A 24,358-nucleotide genomic window follows, 5' to 3' on the forward strand; every position below is an offset into this window, starting at 1 on the left:
GGCATGTGCACCTCTTGTTGAACCAGCATATCTCTCTATGCATTTATGTCCGTTCCTTAATTTACTGTCATTTTTTTCAGGGCTTGGACCCATGCAACCCCACTGGAAAGCTTTGCAAAAGTCTACCTGCTGACCGAGTGTCCAAACAGTTTCAATGTAGATATTGGGAGACTGGTTGAAATCTTAGCTCAAACTGCTCTGTGGGCGATTATATCTTCCAATTTACATGTAGAAAGTGGCATGTGCACCCCTTAGGCATTGATGGCATATTCTGGGAGTCTATTCACTCAGTTGCTATTATTGAAAAACACTTTTTCTTCATAAGGTGCACCTTCGGATACATGCAAAACCTCTGGTTAGCTTTACAAAAGTATACATGAATATACAGAGCTTGCTGACAGGGACCAAATGTCCAAACAGTTTCAATTTGGACATTGATTAAATGTGGATCAATGGCCATGGTGGGCATTTTACAATAACACAAGTTAAATACATGTACATACAAGTTATCTGAAGCCAAAGAAGTTGGCCCTTTTACCAAAATAGGAGAGGCGATGGCTTATGTCTTGCGGTATTCTATATAAAGACCTGTATACGTTAGGAGTTTTTATGATTTTTAGACTGTTGGAATCCATCTTCACTCAGTGATGGCTGCAGCACAGTGATTTTATGCCTTTCTATTGGTCCAAACTTTTATGATATCTAAAGCACAGGGGCAGGTTGCTTTGTTTTGACACACCACGCTCCCCGTCCGTTTTTTGTTGTTGTTTTTTTATCCATTTTTTTATATATTGTGGTAACTGTAACTTGTGAAAATTGGCATTTTTTTTTTTTTTTTATTTTATTATCTGTATTATTACAATAATAATTTTTATTTGCCAATTTTCACAAGTTACAGTTACCACATTATATTTTTACTAAAATTTGATAAAAACAAAAAAACGGACGGGGGGCGTGGTGTGTCAAAACAACGCAACCTGCCCCTGTGATCTAAAGTTACTCAAAGCTGGGACCAATAACAAATCCTAATCCCAGCTCAAAGTATTTCTTAAAAAAAACGCATTAAATAAACAAACAACGAATATCTTATGATAAAACTCAAATAATAGGCAATGGCTTCAAAAAAAGTCTCCCTCCTCACCCTCTCATACTGGACTCCGACATACACAATCGGTTAAAACCTTAAATGTATAGTTGTATGTAACCTAATGTGGGTGCGAAATTACATTTTTGTGAACACAATTAAGGACTGAACCAGCTTTGTTCGACAGGTGATTTTACTTAAATAATTCACATTCTTATCGAATATAAGGCATAAAGTATGTTTAAACTTATACAAGTGCATGTTAACAAAGTAATGGCATTTTTAGATTTGAGATATTTAAGCAGATATTCGCATTTCCGTTGTAGGGTAATTGACCACGATTTCGGAAAAGATGTGTCCGAATTGTTTTTAAGTTATTAAACACCAGTGTGTACAGATAAGGACATAGCTTTCATTGAAATATAGAAGGCCCGTAATTATGTCACACCTCTATAAGTCAATTATAATAAAGACAAAAAATACCTAGGTTTATTGTGGCTACTAGGTTTATAGATAATTGTGGGGGTGAGGGGTCACTAACTTGCATTTTAACGTTTAACTAGTGCTTTGTGTATATAAAAATAAGAATCATGATTAAAATATGCTTCTTCATTATTCTAAACATACAAAAGTAGATGTCATATTTGCCAAAATCAACTTGTTCTGAGGGACATTAAGTTATAGTCATTGTCATAAGGCCACCTGTTTTAAATGGCCACCTGTATTATCAGGCCACTCCAAATTCCTCCTGTATGTTTCTACGAAATTAAGTATAAGCATTAAACAGACAACCTTTTGTTATAATATGTCAACAAAATCATTAAATTTTGCCTTATCATGCAGATAAAAAAATTACATCTTTACTGAACCCTAGGGATTGAAAATCGGACCAAAGTCATAATCGATCATCGCAAATAATCAGACAAGCCATTTCGATCAATCATCGATTATATAATCGAAACTGAACAAGTGGAATATATTACAAATATATCCAAAACTATATTGGTTTGTACATACATGTCTTTAAATGAGTAAACATATTACAATCAGTTATGTTTGATTTTTCCACACTTCAAGTATATACCAGACAGTAGTTTTATATTTATTAAAAAGATCAACCATAAACTGATGAATTATTTACATAATTATCAGCATTTTCATCACTTTAAAACAGATATTATATAATTTGGAACAAAAATGTAGTACAAAATGTATTTACATGTAGCATTTTAAAAAATGTTCTAATCTTTTACATGAAATACATATCAATTATCATGACATCATGTTGAAATTAATTTAATATTTTTCAAGCAAGATATAACATGGGGAAATGCTGAATAAATAATCATTTCTGCTTGATAAACAAAATTATATTTGATATTACAATGAAGATGATTTTTTACTTTAAAAAGACACGTTCGTCCATGGGAACTGACATTTTGAAATGGATGTTGCAAGAGTTAGTTCCCCTGATTTCTAATTGCCGTAAAAGTCCGTATCGTTTCCCGTTTGAAAGAAAATCAGTACATACACAACACGATTACTTCCCTTTGCCGTACATTATCGATAATCTATTATGGAATAATGAAATCGATTATCGCAGACCTAGGGCACAAATAATCGATTTTCGACAATACTCGATCATCGTTTTATCCCTACTGAATCCATATGCCATTCTGTTTGGAGGTGACTGAAAATTATTAAATAAACCTTTAAAATAATGTTATTTTACCCCCAGATCACTTTGTGTTTTTGTTTCAGCTGTTTCTACTAGTTATAATGTTAATTAAGCATAAATTAATGGTCCAGAAATGCAATTCAACATTTACTTGTAGGGGTGGCTCCATGCAATAACACAATAACACATATCTCAGATATTTTGAACACAATTCAATATAAAAGCCCCTTTTACCCCACCCGCTTCTTGACTTGCCTTTTTGATTTAAAGTTGAAGTAAGTAAATATAAACATAAAACACCCAAGTTCCATGATAACTGTAATCAATAGGCGGTTTAAAAAGTAGGAAAAAAAATAAGGCCCAAAATCAGTCAATGGTAAAAATTGTTGGAGTAGGATAGTTAAAAGACACTATTTGTTGTTTGCATACGTGCCCTTTATGCATGTATTATGCAAATGAGCAATTCTGAAGCTCGCTACGAATTGTTACAACCTGTGGTGGGTATTTCGATAGACTAGTAGATATCTTTGATCACAAAAATATCAACGAATACAATTTTCAGAGTAAATATTTGCAATTTATCTGCAAATGAATATTAAATTAACATGTCTATCACATAACATAACATTATTTATGTTCATGTATCATTCTAATTACCCCTTGCAATCCTACTTTTAAGTGAAAATGCATACAACATTTTATATCTCATATCAAGCTAACTGCAAATATCACACGTTTTGCTGACTAAAACTGTATTATCCCACTATGACATTAACAAATCACCACTTGTGCCTTTACAAACACCATAAATATATCCCAATACCTGTAAAAAGTGTAAATTTGATGTTCAAAGATGTCTGATAAAGCAATTAGCATGACCTTCTGAATAAGACCTTCAGCCTTGAGATTCTAAGACCAGGGGATTATGCATGAAGTTGTTCTAGGGTAACAGGAGAAGTCATACCAATATGAACTCCATTTGGAGAGTTCAAACTTCACATAATTGCACAATACCATGTGAATGAGTTTTGCTAAAAAATGTCTGCTCTTATCTCCTAGGTCACATGACATATTGCAGAGGTCAGTGTTGCACAATATATAGATTTCATTGCAATTATAAATCTGCATTTCAGCCATATCTTATAGCCTATATAATTGAATTAAAATATATGGAAATGTAGAGCACCATTTGAAGGTGCGTAGCTTATACATTTAATGCTGTTATCTCAAGGTCAAGGATACACTTGCAGGTCAAGGTTAACATTTTCAGGTCAAGGTCACACTTGCAGGTCAATGGATTTCATTGCAATACAACATGTGTCAGGCTTTCTCCTGTGGATATTAAAGTTTGAGTGATTCATTATAACAAAGCTTAGAAATGCCATATTCCTTTTTTCAAGTTTGTCTTATTTTTATAAATTTAGAATGAAAATATTTATTAACTTTAAGTAACATTTAACAATTTTTTTTTGTTTTAATCCGACACCTACAAGGCATGGCAGACACAGATGTTATTGTCGTGTTGTTGTTGTTGTCACATTTTCACTTTTGATTTGGTATGCAAATTGTTCATGGTCAGAACATGAACTCTATTGATTTAGGGTCAATAGGTCGAGGTACAGTTCATGGTGACCTTGACTAGACAATTTTATAAATTATGGGCAGTCCAGACAGGTTTCTCATTCTAGTTCCAGTTTTGGAACTTTTAATATTTGCTGATTTTAAAGAAATTGATTCTTTGAGTTTGCCCAGTTCTCCAAGTGAGTTATTTCTAAACCATTAATTTGTAAAGGGATAAATTTAGCTTGCATTTGTATGACTTTTACTGAAATAAGAAACTGGAATCAATGGTTGAATCAGACTTTGAATGTTTAACAGGTTCAAGTTTCTGTGGGTGTGAAACCATGCTCTTTTTATGAGGAAACACTTCAAACAAGTCTGCAAGGAATAATTCTTGTCCCACATAAAAAGTCACTTTGCGTGCGTCACTCCTACACGGAGTGGGTAATGCAAATATTAGTAGGCAATTTAAGCCTGTGACCTGAATTGATACCCTTCTACAATTGAATCTGGGCGATAATTTGTATGCTAATGCCTCCTTTATTACAAGTCAATTAGACATTATTTTTGGTGCATAATGAAATGAACAATTGCCCAAATCATTATAATAGCGCCCAACTTGTCAGGGCCAACCACTGGAGCTTCTTTTAGTGAGGTTTTTGTTTTCATTTCAATATTTGTCATATTTTTTTTTAAATTATTGCAATTTTCTGCATTATCAGAAACATTAGCCAACATGCTAGCAAAACATTTATATAATTTAAAAGAATGATGTAAAACAATTTATAATTAATTGCATTTAATATACTGGCTGAATTTGTTTCCTTGCTAGGATTTTTGGTCAGGACCATGCAACCAATAATTGTAAACTTCAAAAAGGTTTTGTGTTTGCAATTATAAGAAATGAATGGTCTAAATAATTTTTAAACCAATGAGATGGCAGTTCTTTCAAGATATTTGACTTTTAAATTTTAAATTGATCAATTTATGGCCATGCTTATTGGTTGAATCAAACTTACGTGTTGAGTTCCGTGTGTGTATTATTAAAGAAACAATGTATTGATAAAATCCTAGATAATGATATCTAATGATATATGGTAGCTAATACTGAAACAATTCATTTAAAATTGCATTATGTTGAATCAGTAATATCCATTGGGAGAAAAAAATGAATATTTTGACAGATCTCATCATATGATGATGGTAATGATCTGTAATAAAACTAATGTATTTTTGTTATGCTTTGTCATCATGACTCGGCAAAAAAAAAAGTACATTAGTTATGGGTGACATTTTTTCGCCCATTGGAGATCTATTTAATCTTAAATATTGATTGAAAGTAACTGAACAGAATAAGGCTTGGTCATGAAAACCCTATACCTTCAATTGTCTAAATGTGACTAATTGCGATAAAAGGTATTAAGAATAGAAAAAGCATTTTAGTTTGATGGATATGGATTTTATAGCACTTTTCTGTACATCTGAACAGATTAACTTGTTTTCTTTAGATTTTATGTCATAATGACATACCTTTTCACATCAATTACTTTTTCGCCCATCCTAATTGAATGATTGTTTTCGCCCTTTTTTTCGGTAAAAGTGTTTTTACTGTTGACTCAAAAATGATAATTGCGAAAAAAAGAAAATTAAATTTGGGTTTTTGGGTTATTAATAATAAAAAGTGTTTATTTTTGGTTAAGTATGCAGTCCTGGTGCAGCTCAAATGGCACCAACTTAAATTTTTAGAAGACAAAACATAAATGCTAAGTTTCTTAGTGTTGGGCGTAAAATGCCTCTATTCTTACATGTGTAAAATCCTAAATAACCTTATTTGGCAGTTGTTTTTTGTCAAAGGCTTTCTAAATGATTAAATGTGAATCCTACGGGTCATCCCATTGGCAGAGGCATAAGTGTATAAAGATATACAATTAATCAAGAAAGTTGACAGAAAAAATGAAAAGAGAAAAATGGTATTAATGCAACTTCTGTGCCTCGAGACCTTCTGGCCCTAATTTCATGAAAGTTCTTAAGTCTCTTATAACAGGATTCAGCTTCGCTCTCTATTTTTGTTGATCTATAACTTATGTTATACAGTGGATACTCACTAAACCGGACAAGGTCCGGACTGGGCAAAATTTCCGGTTTAGTGAGGATTCCGGTTTAGTGAAGATTTGATGTACGGAGTAAGTTTACTCAAAATATTAACTGAGTTAACCTGTAGAGGGAAGTTGAAAACTGGAATAAAATGAAAAGGGACAGTTCAATTCTTCGACGTTTAGACATGATTAAAGCACATGCAAAAGTGATAAACATAATTAAACATTTCTGCGTTTTTATAATCAGCTTTTTTTCCAAGTCTTAAAATAAAACAACTCGCGTAATTTAATGCTTGTTAAGTATATTTGATAGTTTAATTAACGCACCGCTCTGATTTGATTTAATTATAGAAGTCTTTAGATAAAACAACCCTCCAAAATGATCACTTAATAACCGTTTCTAGTTCTTTATTTTCTGCAACAAACAAATTAATATTTCAATCAATTTTCTTTTCACAAGTTTGACTATCGCGCGGCAGTCAATCCTAAGCGCAATCATCATTATCGATTATCGAGTTAACACAACATCACAGGTGCAATATTTAATGACGCACCGGCTGTCAAAACAAAGTGACACGCGATTCGCGAATTACTAATACACAAAATCATTTTGACATGTTTGAACAAATATACGTCCGGTTTTGTGAGGTAAAATTACGTTGACAATTAACAAATTTTCTTGATTTTTTGTCCGGTATCCGGAATTCCGGGGTTCCGATTTAGTAGGGATTTTTTTACATTGAAAATAGAAGGGGAAAACTGGGACTCTGAAAAAAGTCCGGTATCCCGAGGATTCCGGTTTTGTGGAGATCCGGTTTGGTGAGTTTCCACTGTACTTATTTCTGTAAGACTTTTTAGACTTTAAATAGTGATTAGCTCTATGATAATCGCAATAAACCTGTTTTCAATTATCAAAATCAAATTTCAGCATGTATTTTGGCTTATTGAAATAAGCTACTTAAGCCTGTTAACATTAAGAAGCTTCAAGAAATTGGGGCCTGTACTGTAAATCTTCTTGCACTTTTGCTGCATTGTTTGTGCCGCAATTTGGCCACAATGTTGAAGTTAAATTTAAAAAGTTCATCACTCTTTTTTTTGAGTTTTGTTGTCCAAGACTTCAAACACTAGCAGTGAGATAAAATCCCAAAATGATTAATGTATTATATGATGGCAATTAACAAAGCGCTCATTGTCTTTCAACTATTCATTTGACCGGGAATGGGATTATATTTTGTTAATAAATAAAAGCTTATAGCTGTATATTCCATTGGATTACTTTGATCACATCTGACCTCCGTCAAGTGACCAGGTGGAGTGGAACAAATCTTTATATCGTTTCACGTTTTCAAAGCATTTATAATGTTTGTTTAAATGAGTGGGGGGGGGGGATTTCATCTGAATGATTCAGCACATTCAAAGATTCATGTTTGGTTCACGTTTAAAACAGTTAAATTATTATTTAATGTAATTATCATTTTTATCATTTTTAATTGTGTTGATTGATATCAGACACAATTCAGATCCAGGAAATATCATGGTATTTACTTCATCAAAAGATATGAATGATTGTAACTTACCTTATAGTGACCTCCCTAATGTCTTTAATACTTATATGATAATTAATTAAATGAATTATGATGTAGTTTTATGTAATATTTAAGGGTGATGAGCTATGTTCAGTACAACAGAAACATGAATTAAACTTGCATAGTCTCATTTAAGAATATGCTTTTCTATACTGTTTGATTATTTTTAGTTTGTCTTTCATTTTCAAAAGAAACAGTTCAGATGTCCTGGTTTGAGCCTGGTTTTAGATATGGCAGGTTGCTGCAGAAAAGGGACAGGTGCTAAAGGTTTAAAGGGCACATTGTATTGGGCTGTGAAAAACTTAAATACTAAAAATTTGACCAAAATTTCTTTAATTAAAGTAGTTTTATTAAAGTAAATGTAGTTTTAGGGTACAGCTGCCAGATATATTAAGTGTGTATGTATTTGTTATTGTAAAATAAGCTTTTAAACAAAAACAGGAATTTTTCTATTATTTAAAGCATTTAGTTTTATTGTCAGATATCAAACAAATCATAGGAATTATTTGATAATCTGAAGCATTCAATTCTACGAAGGCTGAAGGGTGCACATGCTGGTCTCGATGAGGGCAGAAGGGTGCTTCAAAAAAGGGCAGGCTATAAATCTTTAGCTAATAATGGTGTCTTTAGGTATTGTCCTAAACTTTGTTATAAGATTTGATTAATATGAAGTTAAATGGTACACAAGTCTTGTAACTGTGGCTTTACTATTTCATCTCTTATGCCCCTTGAGATGATAAGATGACGTGTTTACATCCGCTGGCAGAGCTCTTGTATTAAATCATCTTTCAACCTGCCTAAAAATCTGGAAATTTTAATCTTTTTTCAAGGCAGCTTGTGCTCTTGTATTATATCATCCCTCAACCTGCCTAAAATCTGAAATATCATCCTTTTTTAAGGCAGCTTGTGCTCTTGTATTATATCATCTTTCACCCTGCCTAAAATCTAAAATATCATCCTTTTTTAAAGGCAGCTTTTGCTTTTTTATTATATCATCTTTCACCCGTTTAGAAATCTGAGATAACATCTTTTTCAAGGCAGCTTGTGGGGGTAGTAATCATTCCTGTGATATCTCTATAATTTAAAGTATAATTTTTCATTGGAAAAGTCCAATTATTGACTGTATGAATTAGTTCCGTCTATCAGCGATAGCTATCGAAAAAGGCTAAAGAATGTTTTATTGTATGCATTACCTGACAGGTGAAATCGGTCATATATACCGGTCTGACCTCACTTCAACCCACCCAACAAACAACTATTATCATTATCCCCTTAAAACTGATGCAAGATTGTCATAACTCTCGGACGTATGGTTTTAATCTACAATGTCTTTGCACCAGTTCACCGAGCTAAACGATGGCTCAGTAATGCAATAAAAGCGTAAGTAAGGGTTTATATCTATGTAAGTACAGGGTATTGGAGTTTCGTCAATTCACTTTCTGTTTGCCTTGACCTTAAGTGCAACAGTGCGGAACATGTATCTCACGTTTTGCGATACACTGAGCATGCGCAGAAATTTTACCTAGTCATTGAAATCGGCCATTCATTAATTTGAAGTTTATTGAAATTCATTTTCTGTACTACAGATAGTTTAAAAAGGGAATGTTATGCTAATGAAGCTTGTAATATGATTTATAGCTACAAAGTTTATGACGCACTGTATTGACAGTGACAGATACAAATGTTCATTTAATGATTGAATAAAGTGCAGGTGAACACCGAACATGGGTTAAGTTAACATCTATAGGTTAACCTTGTTTCTCAAAAATAAAAATGTTTACAAAATCTTTCGCAATTTTTAGTTCAAAGAAAGATTTTGTAAACATTTTTTTTTTTTTTGAAAACAATCATGGTGCCAGTTATTAAATAAAATTAGCAGAATGTATTTCATATGAAAAATATTTTTTTGAGTACAGTTTAGCATCAAGATTATTTTATAAGAATGTTTAAATGTTAAATACTGTTAATAAAAAATAATTGATCTGCTTTCATTTTTTACCTTATTTTTTTTTTTTACAATATTTTTTTTTTGAAGAAAGCTTAATTTTGAGTGTTTACAGTAAATGTTGTCTATTTTGACTTCGTAGCCCTTGCATTAAAATCACTTTTTTAATCTTAATTTATAATCCTTTGAAAAAAAGAGCTCTATTTGGGTAGTTGCATAAAACAAACTAATTTGGAATTGTTGTTATACTCAGTATTTTGGAACATGCTTTATGATAAAATATATCCGTAGTATATAAGGTGAAAGAGCTATTGCTGGGGTCGTGATAGGGGTATATAGGGATACAGGGGTTATTACAATTGATATGAGTGTTTAATAGGGTCATAACAAAACAAACGTCACTTGGATCAGGGTTATAGAACCCTATACCTACATGTACAAAATAGGCACCTTAATAAATAATTTTATTTTTTTTGAGTGTGATTGTTTAATATGAAGTTTAAAACCTTTAAAGCTTTATAAAGATTATAATTTTAACACCAATCTCCAATGATGACAAAAAACTTATTAAGAACTAAAAATAAATAATAAAAAATAAAAAAGCCCACCTACCCTACCTATTTTTTAAAAATATGTAACTCTAGACAAACCATTTTTTTTGGCCTAGTTTAATATCATGGTATTTGTTCAACAAGTTATTCTAAAAATTACAAAAATGAGGCTTGGTGACTTTCTAAAATTTAGGAAAACACATTTATTTTGAAACATCCCTATATAATATGCATAATTTATAATGCTTTTCATTTATGACAGTTGACGACATTACACGAGTTATAACCCTGGTTATATATCAAAATATATAATGATGTTTTTTTTATGACGGCAACGCCGTTTATGATTTTAACAGCAGATATTAGCATTAAAAATGTTAAATTTAGCAGTGTTGAAATAATTTACTGAAATTAATAGTGCATCTTTCTGTCAGTTTTATTTCAAGCATTGCACACATAATGCATATGATGAAAGATTATATCAGCTGAAGACAAAATGGAAAGTTCTTTAAATTTGCTTCGCCATTATGACTTTGCAAAATTTTATAATCTCTTCCTAGAAATACCTTTCGCACTTAGACATTGTTTTATTATTGACAATACGCTTCCTGGTAATACATTTAACAATTATTACATCGTTGGAATATCAATTATCATTATCGTATGAATGTGATAGATGTGTAGGTTTATGGATGTTAAAATTCTCAACATTTCTTGATACATTATGAATATCATAATTAAGGCAGCCAGTATTAAAGGGAAACTTTGTTTCTAAGGGTTTTTCAGTTGGATTCCGGTTAAATTTTATGGTCATCAAATTCTTATATCCCTGTGCATGGCTTTTAAAGTTGGACTTATGTAAAAGATTATGGTGGTCTAGTTCTTAATTATCCCTGTATAATAATTATTGTTTTCCGTGACTAATTATTGAGTCGGACTTTGGTAAAAAGTTATGGTGGTCAAATTTTTATCACTGTATATAGCTTTTAGAGCCTAATATTATCATTATTTACCCAAAATGCACTAAATAATGAGTGTACATTGTATATGTCAAAAAACAAACCCATATTTTTGGCTGCTGTAATCACATGTGCATCGCAATTATTATTTAAAATCAGATACAAGTTTGGTAAAACCTTGTAATTTTGCGAATGCTGCAAAATCTAGAAAATCTTTAGTCGAACATCTCTCTCGGTAAGTCCAACCTGAACTGCAAAAAAATATGCATTCAAAGAATTATTAGTCTGCCTTTAAGAATAATACCTTGTGACTTTTCCTGGTTATGAAGTGATTGAATGATAGCATTCAGATTTATTAACTTTTTCCTCATTCTTTTTCCTTGCAGAGAAAAAGAGTTACCTGAATCATTCTTCATTTTTCTGTTTAGTTAAAGTAAAGAAATGAGAATAAAAGAATCAGAGGTGTGCCAAATGAATTTTTTTATATACTGTCAAGAAATATAAATGTTAACTTTAATGTCAATTAGAATTCAGTTAACGTTATAGGTAATGTGTTACATATTGAACAATTTGATTCCAAGGGAGTGGTAGGGACTGTCGTAGTGAGTCCCAATAGCGGCACAATTAATTAATCATCGAAGTCACCATGTATGACAATAACCATAATAGAGGGCATGAAATACCTGGCTCTGATTGGCTCAAAGTTAAGAAAGGAAGCATTGATGAAGTTTTCCTGTTAGTTTGATAGAACTTCCCTGTTGGCTAAATTATCAGCTTGAATTTTACTTACAACAAAAAGTTATATTTTTACAATGCTAAAAATTATCTACTTTTTCAAATAATTGTGAAACAAAAAACAAAAAGCCAAGCATTCAAATTGGGGTTTATTTTGCATGTTCAATGGCCATCAAAATGATTAGTCATTTTCGTTGTTGTTTCGGACATTTTGGATTATAAGGTTGACATTGTGGTCAGTGGCCGATTTTGGTTATCCTACATATAGGTGACATCGTCTGTCGTAGTACCACTCCGCGGGAAGCCAGGGCATGTGCAGTCGGTCAGTGGATTAAAGATAATAGGCCAGTGTATTTCAAACAAGACTTCCGACGGACATGTGTCAGTCTGCGTTAAATGTGGACGTGACTATGAAATATTTTTTGCTGTGTCAGTCCATTCAAATAAGAGAAAAAATATTTGTCATGTAGAAATTGTTTTAAGTTCTTTAAACCAAACCATCAATTTTTGAGTTCACATTTGAGATAGATTTATAATCTAATAAAAAATCAAAATAATGTGATTGACATTAGACGTCAGGGCATTGGAATAGATTTTTTTCTGTAAAATTGGTATTGTTTTATAAAAAAAGTGTTCAATCCTTAATACCAGAAAACATACTTAGCATTCCATGAGAGTATTTTTAAACACTGATTTGCTTGCATAATTTTAAGATTATTGACAAATGCACAAAAATTGACAGTCGGACACAGCTATTTGATAAATTGATATGCACTTGAACATTTTCACTAAGGGTGGTATTTATGGCAAATAGAATTCAATCGCAGGTTATGTGACTGGTCCACATTTTTTCCTAACAATGTTGCAATTTCATCATCGCTGGTCACGTTTACATCAAATTTGAAGGAATTGCACACAGATAAATCTTTGTGGATGACGTGTGTATTGTAAGGTGAAGGCCTTTTAGGTGCCAAGAGACGTCAAGTGCACAATGGAATGTGCATAGCCTTGAGTTATAAATACGTGAGATTTTTTTCACCTTGCTTTATTATTATTTTATGTTACCTCATCTGTGACTTGCCACTCTGTCTGTCTGTCTTTCTGCCTGTCTGTATATATATATGTCTGTCTGTCTGTTTACCTGGGTTTCTTCTGCCTGCTTGTGGGTCCATCTGCCTGCAAAACTGCAAGACTGTCTGTCTGCATGCAAGCCTGTGTGTCTGGCAGTGGGTGTGGGTGTCTGCATGCCAGTCTGCCTGCATCTGGGTCAGGCTGCCTGTATGACATGGGATCTGTCTGCCTACCTGCCTGCCTGTCTGTATACCTGCGGGCCTGTCCGACTGCCCCCCCCCCCCTCCCCAACTGATCTATCTGCCTGTGGCCTGTCTGTCTGCATGTCTTCATGTTGGTCAGTCTGCCAGCATGACTGCAAATCTGTCAGCCTAACTGTCTGCCTGTTTGCCTGTCTGTCTACCTGCGGGCCTGCTCAACTGCCCCCTCCGGATCTGTCTGCCTAACTGCCTGTGGGCCTGTTTTTCTGCTGGCCTTCTGCCTGCCTTCAGGCCTGTTTGTCTGCCTGCCTAAGGGCTTGTCTGCCTGCCTATGGGCCTGTTTGTCTACCTGTTTGTGGGCCTGTCTGCCTGACTGCGGGCCTGTCTGCCTGACTGCCTACCTGCAGGTCTGCCTGCCTTACTACCATTCTGCTGGCCTGTCTGTTTGCCAATTCACAGGTCTGCCTACCTAACTACCAGTCTGAGGGCCTGTCTGTCTGCCAATTTGCGGGTCTGTCTGCCTAACTACCAGTCTGCGGGCCTGTCTGTCTGCCTAACTATCAGTCTGCGGGCCTGTCTGTCTGCCCATTTGCAGGTCTGTCTGCCTAACTACCAGTTAGCAGGCCTGTCTTTCTGCCCATTTGCAGGTCTATCTGCCTAACTACCAGTCTGCGGGCCTGTCTGTCTGCCCATTAACGAGCCTGTCCGCTTAACTACTTGCCTGCAGACCTGTCTGCCTAACTACCTCCCTGGGAGCTGTCTTTCTGTCTGCCGACACACCTTTTTGCCTGTCTACCTACATGCCTGCCTGTCTATCTGCTATTATGCCAGCCCACAGTCCTTTTATAATTAGTAAGAACTGAATGGCAAAAAGCTGTTATTAACTGGCCATCTACCAAATATTTTTTTTTAATTAATATTCATGCTGATATACTCAATGGACAGATTTAGACAAATTTAAATCACAGGAACTTTACTTCGGGAGGACATTTTCATCGATTAAATGCATCTTTTCAAATAAATCATAGCAATTTGTTTTTCGTTTTGGTTTGAATTATTGCATGAATTTGCATTAAAATTAATTGATCTTAATCGTATGAATTTCATAAACATTTTGATAGATATGAATTGTTTTCACAACTTTGTCTTCTTTTTGCAGAAACCAATAGAGACTTCCTTTTAAACATTATACATTATTACTATCATTATAATTAATATTATTATTATTATTTTTATAATTATTGTTTTTTTGGTAACGAAGTTAAACTCTTGTACATTTGTCAAATGCAATTCTCCGTGAAATTTCTTGTAATTCAACATTAACCATTTCCTAGAAATCATCATCTTAAAGCTTTTTTTCATATTTTTTTACCTTTAATTTAGTAATTATTTTGAGTGGCAATGTTTTTTGCCATTAAACTTTGATTTTTGCAAGTTTTGAAATTCAAAAATTTGCCTATCTAAAAACTGATTCACAAAATTCATAGAGTTACTTTTTCCTATCAACACAAAAATGCCGATTCATACTTACTAACCTTCACATTGGTTCGCTTCACGTTCGCATATTTGATAAAGTGAACCATAGCATAACAAAGATTATAAAGCGAGTTTAAAAGTAGATTATTTTGGGTTTTATCCTTTGAGGCGGAACAGAATAATAGTATTGGACATGGCTAAAAGTGTGTCAATTAAAAAATACGGTATACAGTTTACAGTGTTTTGTTTTAATTGCATGGTCGCAAAAATCTTGCATGGTGATTTATGGTTTATAACCGATTTATATTGACGTCTTTGTTTCACCATTTTGACCTTTATGTAAAGTGTGTTAAGTGACATTCCACATTCCTCTTTTCATTCAATCTTGCATTTCACTTACACTCCTGCATGTTAAGTTGGCTAATTTTTTAGCTGCTGTGTTTTATGAAGAAACATGAAAGTCAAGGTTTCATGCCTTGTTGTTGTTGTTGTCATTGTCCGTGTTGGCATCATGAATAACTTTGCTGTAACTCTTAAACAGTTCAATATATTCCAATCAAACTTAATACACCTGTTGAAGATGCAATGCACATGCATAGGAAGGCTTGTAACTCTGCCTTTAAAAATTGTAGAGTTATGCCCCTTTTTAAATGTAAGGGCAATCATTGGCCTCTGCTTGTCTGCAACTTGTTTAAGTATTATACACCCACTTTCAAGAATGATTGAAACAGGTAGATATGAAATTATATAAAATGATATATTCCAATAAAATCATGTGGTTGTGAATTTTGGGGGAATTTGTATGTTTCAGTAAAGTTTCTACTTCTAAACTTTTTTCTTTAAGCTTCTTATGCTGTTGTTTATGTGCATGATAAACTGAAATGTTGGCCATAACTTGTTAAGGTAATATGAAACTTGGTACAAATCGGTCTGGCATTGTCAAGATCGGTCCAGACTGGCAAATTGTTGGTTTTTGGAACCCCTGCATGTGTGTGCATGATAAAGCATGGTAAGTAAGTCCAAACGCAAAGAAAAAGATATGGTTCAAGTTGTGCTCTTTATGGTCATCTCATCAATGCACTATCGTATGGATCAATATTTCTTAATATTTACCCTAATTATTTTGAAAATAAAAGATTATTGGTCAGTTTAAACAAAGTGTATTTGTTTTAACAAGTAAAACTTTCAATTTAATTTGTGACACTTGTATAATAATATATAGAATTAATATAAATGCAGAATTTTTTATTTAGACAGACACTACGTGATAAGATTGTGCATTGTGAAAAACGGTCAATCATTTGAACTTATTGTTGTGCTCTGGTTAAATTTGATTTCTTACGCCCATGTATTGAAGTCGATCTTAAAGAAGAACATTCAACCTTACCTAAAATTCTTTCGCAAAATGATGAGTGGTAACATAGTTTTACCTTAATTAGTTATTTCATTTAAGTCAGGTACACAATTCGGTTATGTTTTAATGGCCGTTAAACCGACATGTTTATGAGGCAGTTATATTTAACTACTGGATATAAGAAGAAATTTATTTCTTTTCTTAGAAATGTGTACTTTAAATAGTACTTAAAGTCTTTGAACTGATTTATATTAGTCAAATTTGAATAAAAAAAAAGATTTTGCATTGAAAATAATTAGCTGTAATTTGTTCACCGATTTGCAGATTTTCTGGGATCTGATGATGCCAGCAAACTCTTACCCAATGGCTTTTTGACAGAGTTAGGCCCCCCTTTGACTCTGGTTACAAGCCACAATTTCTTGATGGAGTAATGTCTTCTTTCCAACTTCAATTTGCCAAAAAATAATGGTATCCTTAATGACTTAATACAGGTATTTTTTATTTAAACAATTTTCTGGCGTTTTTGGTCAAATCCATCTCCGTTTTAGGGAGTTTTAGCCCCTTTTAATATTCTTTAAAAAAAAAAAGATTAATTTTTGATACATGGGTAACACCATAAAATGCATATTTTCATGTGATTATTTCCAAATGGAAATAGTTTCCATACCTGTGTCTGTGTCGAAAACATGTGACAGCTATAATTTCTAGTTTCTTTCCAATGCCATAATATTCAGTTAAATAGGGATTGGAAATTTGGAACATTCAGTGGTTGGTAGGTTACTGGGTCATTGTGTTTCAAAGATTAAATGTTGGTATAAATGCACCAAATGAATTTTAGCCCTTCGTAACATCTGCTGTCACCTTACTAAGGCTTAGTTAAACTGTCTGTTTCCACTGTATGTGTATATTTTTAAATAGAAAACTTACATATCTTTATTATAAGTGAATATGATATTTTATCCTGTGGCGAAAGGGTTTAGTAGACCGGATTATTTCAGTACAAATTAATTAACAGTGAAATATTTGGTATTTATTTCATTTTAGTTTTATGTTCAAAAAATGAAACCCGTTTTCGTAACAAAATATTTGAGGTATGTTTCAAATGTGAAATTGCATAAAAATGAGATATATATTCTTTTGAATGGTTTACCTGCGGGAAGGACAAGCCTTTCATGTTTATAATACACTATTGCCCTTTTGGTCTTAATTGTATTTGGAGTATTATTTGACAAAAGATATATATCTGATGCATTCTTTGGGGGTATTGTCATAACATTGGCGTTGTTGCTTGTATCACTGTGGTGTGCCAAAACATGACCCTTCGCCATAACTCAAAAAACTGTTAAGATATTCAAATTAACTTAGTACAGGGGCCATTTTCAATAAGCATAATAATTTCATTATTTTTGACATCAATTATTTTAAATACCCGCTACTTTTCATCAGATTTATTCATTTTCATATATTATTTAGACCAGATAGGCAGTACAGATAAAAGGTGAAATTCAAGCTATTAAATTTAATGTACTAAGCAGATCAATGATTCTGTTGTTTCCAAATTAACGTGTGTATATTAAAACGGTACAATTTTGTTAGTACCGGGGATTAGCTTGGGAAAACCAGAATATTTATAATTCCAGGCTTCAGCTATTGGCTGGAACAATTTGGATGTGTTATACAAGGTTGCCATTCAAAGCAGATTTCAATTCTTAATTATTTGCTTTTTACTTTAACAAATATGGGAAATGTCCAGTTGTCCAGTTTAGATATAGATATATCATTGACCTGGTCATGTCTGGGTAAATTTAAGCTGCCCGAGGCCTTCTTATTTGACATCAATTGTTTTCGTCTGGTTGACAAATGCATGAATTGTTTTTGTCAATGATATGATTAAAAATATGTTTTACCATTTTTCAATCTCTGCAGCTCTATGATATGGGGAAAACATGCTTGAATAAGAGGATGCATTTAAAAGTATAAGATATTGGAAAGTGTAAATTTTTTTAACAATGATGACATATTCAAGGGATTAGACACTAGAAGGTCCCAAAGTCAGCAAATACAGTATTTCCTCAAGGCAAGCCTAGAATTATCAATACAAGCTAGTATCAGTATGTGTATACCACGTGATAAATTACGTCACATATGCTAGCTTAAAATAAAGACGTCTTTAAATCAAAGACAACTTTTCCTTTACCACACCATTTTAAATAAAACAAAGTGCAGTCTATTCCGCTTGAATAGCCGCACCTTCGCTTTATTACCGAAAATTGATAAGATTATTAGTTTCATCAAACACTTCGACAAACCGGTTTCCAAAATAATGTTTTGACAGTGCTCCGTCAGACGGCCGTATTGTGGGAAGGTTTGTCGAAGTGTTTTAAGAAACTAAACTCTCAATCAAACTCTGGTAAAAGACCGAAGGTGGGGCTCCTTAAGCTGCGTAGACTGCGCTATGTTTAATTGAAAATGGTGTAGAAATAGTGAAGTTTTCTTTGTTTAAAGTCTTCATTAGAAGCAAAATATTGCTTTCCGACATAGCATTTATGATGCAAATTATCACGTGGTATACACACACTGTAGTATGAGGCCCATAATACATCATTTTACATGATTAAAATAATATTTTGTCGCTGTTTTAGCTGGGTTTACCTGTTTAAAAATACCACGAAATGGTTTCCTAGTTTATAGTGTGTATACTTAGCATGTGAAAGTCACATAATTAGTACCCAATATAAAAACCAAAGCTATTTGGGTTTGTCTACCATATAAAACCCAGTAAATTTTGAATTGGAAAAATACAAAAAAATTGCCAAAGATACATGTGTCGTAAGCGATGTGACACATTTTTATGTAAGATTGAATGCGTTGTACACAACAATATCAATCTTACGTTATTTTTTTGTTATTTTTTCTTTTTTTCTTGCAAATTGGTTTCATCTAATGTCTAGTCTCTTCAACAAAAAACATGGGAATATTCTCATCCATTTTTTTTTCAGTGGCAGTCTGTGGCAGCAACCATAATGGCTGGTTTGAGGTTTGGTTAGCCTATAAGCCATTTAATGGCTAAACAAGGTAATTACATTTACAAATTGTTGCGGTGTTTCGCAATTATCTATAATGTGGCATAGTTCTGAGTTTTCGCTTACTCACTCTGATGTCATATTGACCTTTAAGACACATAGAAATAATAACTCAAAGGTATGAATGGTGTACGTGAACGTGTTAATTATCACTCACTTACGGCTGATACATTCTGTAGCTCTCATTGACTTGTAACGGAATGGGTCACACTTTCATATCTGTTGACAAAGTATAGGCAATTATCATATATTTGTTTGCACTTTTGAAGTTATATTTAACCTTTCTTCGTACATGTATATCTCAAAAGGGGAACTTGACTTGGCAATGTTTCTTTGAATAGGCCCAGCCCCTAGTGGGAGGAGCTATAAGATGGTAACTGGCCGCAGTACTTACAGTTAGTTAATATACATGTATAAAGACCAAGACATTGTAGTCATTCTAAAATGCCGTCCAGGCTTCTTTTTTCATGATGTTTAGACCTGCTAGGGGGTCCAGGCTAAATTTTACATCATTTAAAAAGAAGCCTGGAAGACATTTTAGAATTACTAAAGACAGTGTTGCTTTTTTTTCTCCCCGTAGAATAATATATAACAATGCGTTCAGGGTTGTCAATAAGAACTGCCCGCCGGCCGAAATGGACGGTTCAAATGGAGTTTGGGCCGGTTCAAATTCGGAAGAAAAAATAAATTGATCGCTAGTTTTTTTTGGTAATAAATGTTTCTTACCGCTAAAAACGGCCCTTTTCTATAACATCTCTTTTCGATATTTAGAGCATCGCCTTGACTGGTTTAAAATTTCCCGATAATCTGAATCATTATCTTACGATTCGGCGTATTTGTAGACACAGCAGACGATTTTTGTTTATCCAACATTGCCGACATTTTGACACTATTCTGAACCATGACCTGTGACGTTCGGCGAGTGATAGGTATTATTAGTAGTTAATTATAACTTGCAGCATTGTGTAAATTTCTACGAGGAAAACGAGACATGAATGCCCACAAACATGTGCAGTCAACGTATTACGCATCATTGATACCAATGACCTTATTTCGCGATTTTCCAAAATTCTTAAAATAGTAACATACTGTAGTGTTGTTTTTTGGTGCATTGTATTTATCGATGTTTATACTTCATGGAAATGAATTTATAGCGAATAAACAAGAAACAGATATGAAAATAAATGATCCTACATTACGAGTACTTAGAATTACGTATCTATGAAGCTATCGATAAAGCAAGGATCTCCGTATGAAGGATTACCGTGCTGTTTGTAGAGTTTTGTGCTGTTCTATGTTTCTTGTTTGTGATTTTGTGTTCTATGTCTTTGGTGTTTGCTCATTGCCACTAAACCGGGTTTATGTTTAAACTTTTTGCTACTGAGCATGTTTCTGTAGCTTTTTGCATAAATATTGAAGCTATGGATAGACAAGTAAAATTGCGTATCTATGAAGTAAAGGGTTAATTAAATACTCCAAAAATGCCCCAGTATGCAGGAAATGAAGCGCTGAATTTCAAAATTTTCCGGGGGGGGGGAGCATGCCCACGGATCCCCCTAGCTGGCCGCCTACTTTTCGGTTTCAGTCGGTTCAACAATAACTTATTGACAACCCTGTGCGTTACAGCCTTATTGAAAGATACAATGTAAATTCATTTCTTTACATATTATATTTTTTGGCCAATTCATTATTTCCTAGTACAGAGTAGTCTGAATTGTAACAGATTGTATCCTTGGATAAAAAAGTCAAAGTTGTTAATGTCATTCTGACATTATTTAAAGTAACACCTGTATTGATTGATATTGTAATTATCTATTATTTTCTGCTCAGCTTTTATTTTTGTTACTCATAAGATTGATAATATTTCGCTGAAGTTTTTTTACTAACCGGTAAACTGGTAAACAACGCAAGGTTATCACATAGGCATCATTTACACTTAGGCCAAAAAAATAGTCTTTAGGCATAATATTATACTAATTTGATTACCGAGTAAGCTCAAATTGTAAGACATCTGAAAGCTGATATTGATAACTCTCATGTTTCCCTGGAATTTTTGCTTGTTTATCAAAATTAGGTCATTTCGATGTATTAAACAAAGATATCACACATTTTTTATATAGAAAAATCAATAACATAACTTCTGATATGAAGTCCTTTGGTTAAAATTTAGTGCGACTTTCAGATTCAATTTCAATTAATTATTGATTTTGATGAATTGGAATAAAAGATAAAATGTTTATTCCAGTGTAAGATTGCAATATATTTCACCTCCTGAACACTGAAAGTACACTCGGGTCAAGCACACAGTTATCCTCTTTTATTCTTTAACGTGTAAGACGAGGTCTTTAACCATCTTCTAACATTTCATTCAATTACATTCAGCTTTCAGACATGATTTTCTAGATATAATGAGTAAAATAAAAAAAAAATCCTTAATTTTTCAAAACTGTTCCTCAGAGACATAAAAACAAACTTTCTTGGCCTTATGAGAATATTGACTCTAAAATGCTGATTAATGAACAAATGTCATGTGTCCCAGGGGCGGATCAAGGATTTAATGTTAGAGAGAGGGCATGGCGCTTCTTAGGGTTGTAACATGTTGACTTGTGCCCCTCCCTCAGAACCAAAATTTAATTGGTTTAAAGTGTTGGCATGATAGTTTGGGGGTACTCCCCCCCTAGAATTTTTTTAACAATTTATAGTCCTAAATGGTGCATTTTGGGTGTATTTCTATTATTTTTTTGCTCCAATATTTAACAAAAAGTAATCTTGGAAGATTGGGGAGAGAGGGGGAGGGGTGCCCCCCTGCCCCTCTCCTGGATCTGCTAGTGGTACCATTAATAAAAATTATAAAGAAGATATCTCCTTCAATGGTTTAAAACTGGAGCAATTAATAAGCAATAGAGGAACAACATAGAATGAAGTTATTGTTATTAATGTTCCAAGTAAAGTAAAAATGAAAGTGGTTTACATATTCAAGGCTAACTATATATTTTTGTCACATGTTGTAAATTTACCAGGCTTTTTACTTCTTTTATCGTGACCCTTATCGTTTGACACTACGATCATTCAATGTTTAAAAATCTCGAAAGTCATAATTCATTAATTTTGCAGACAGTAGTAATAAAAAAAAACATTCAGACTGATTTTTCCTGTTCTCTGACGATTGTGCAGAAATAAATGTGTAAAAAAATCGTAACGGTTGTACTTCTTCAAAGAGCATTTCTCGCTAACTCATTATAGTGTGGTGAAGTCATTTATCAACCTAGTTGTCAAACTGTCATTACTGCAAGGGTGTACTGTTGTCATTAGGTAACACATGTTCGGCAAAAATTATATCAATAAAAATATATATCATTTATATCAGCTTGTGTGGTTTTCAAAAAATTTCATGAAAAAAATCATAGCCTGGATATCGTTACATCGGCGTCATTGGCAAAAAATGGTGCCTATGGATGAAAACAGGAGTAAATGATCAGAACGCATTGTATTCAATTGAAAACGTCTAACATGACATGTGATAGAATATCATCACATGATTCTGGGCCTTGGGACATGCCTTTGCTTCTATTGTTTTATAGGGTATTTCATATAAGTGACATTTTAGAAGGTAATACTGAAATTTTCATGATGATATCTCTATAACTGTGGAATATGTGTGTTTACAAGTAAGACCATGCATTGCGCTTTTTGAATACTTAATTTGATGTCACAAACAGGGTGTCATTACGAAAGTACATTATCAAAATGACAAGCATCATTAATGTATCAATATATCAACTAGCTCATAAGTTATTATCCTAAAATGAAATCTCTAAAGACAATAAAAAGGAAGCGTTAACTGAATAAATTTGTATTTTTGAATTATGTGGCTGTTTTAAGCAGACACTTTGAATGCAGTGCAATCATGTTGGAACGAAACCAGTGGTTGCTATGGAAACATGTGTTAAGTAACTGTCATAAATCATCAAGACAAAGATGCGCTGATGACAATCCTTTAAAGAAAGAAAATTAGATGAAAATTTAAACTTTTTATATTGCACAATATTTTGGGCATTTTATGATAATTTGATTTGCAATTATAATGCTCGACGGCCTAAATCATGCAATGTGGCCCATATTATGGCAGGTAAACTCAAATATTAACATTTGCCTAGATCTTTGTATAGATAATAAATTGATGTTCATATTGTATCACACGTAAGGAGTTATGATGCCATTGTTTTTTTCAATATTGTGTGATGTCATTTTTAACCTATGTTATACATTACTAATATCTGAGCTTTCTTTTATACAAACGGATGTTGTCGGTTTCATTTCATTTCAGAACAAATTCTCAATTGTAGGAGAAATCACTAAGTTACAATCATACTGGATAATTATCTAAAATATAAATATTGATTTTTCTTGTGTTTATGTTGTATGAATGCATGCAGTAGGGCAAGCAAACAAATTACCAAGAACTGCAAGTACGCTTTATGGGATTTTTTCGCGTACCCTACTCATACAGCATATACAAAATAAAATGCATTCTATCTTGCTAAATGTTTTAACATATCAATTATATATTGAGAGAGAATAATTGTTTGTTTCAGTGTATACTAAGATCATAATATATTTCACCGACTGAGCACCAAAAGCTCTTTAACGCCACAACTGAAATTTTAATTGAAGTTTTCACGAGGTGAAATATACATGCAAAAGTATAATAATTTCGGAAATGTCTATCCCAGACCTATGCACACTGATGTGTGATTTGGAATTGAGACTGGGCTAAAATTCAAAAACAGTGAAAATACAGTGAAATATCATTTTTATTTAACTGATAAATCACTGGAAAGCATATATAATAAAGTCTAAAATCTATCAATAAATTACTTTATTTTAAATCCATCACAAAACCACATGCTATACCCAATCTGCTGGCGGCAGGTAATAGCAAGCATCATTGCCCGATGTTTAAATAATGTTGTAAAACAA

General features: G+C 33.1%; 1 protein-coding gene across 2 annotated transcripts in view; it reads left to right on the plus strand.

The window, feature by feature from the left end:
- Nucleotides 1-1,212: 1,212 nt before the first annotated feature.
- Nucleotides 1,213-24,358, plus strand: part of LOC128214550 (kelch-like ECH-associated protein 1) — a 41,132-nt gene continuing 17,986 nt past the window's right edge. The window contains exons 1-2 of one of the 2 annotated variants that reach the window (XM_052921075.1): nucleotides 1,213-1,271; nucleotides 19,295-19,370. The gene's annotated coding sequence lies outside the window, so the exon portion shown is untranslated. Of the gene's footprint in view, nucleotides 1,272-15,136; nucleotides 15,166-19,294; nucleotides 19,371-24,358 lie in introns of those variants that run through there. The other variant, XM_052921077.1, reaches the window with a different exon arrangement.

The sequence above is a fragment of the Mya arenaria genome, chromosome 13 (assembly GCF_026914265.1).
Source record: "Mya arenaria isolate MELC-2E11 chromosome 13, ASM2691426v1".
Classification (NCBI taxonomy): Eukaryota; Metazoa; Mollusca; class Bivalvia; order Myida; family Myidae; genus Mya; species Mya arenaria.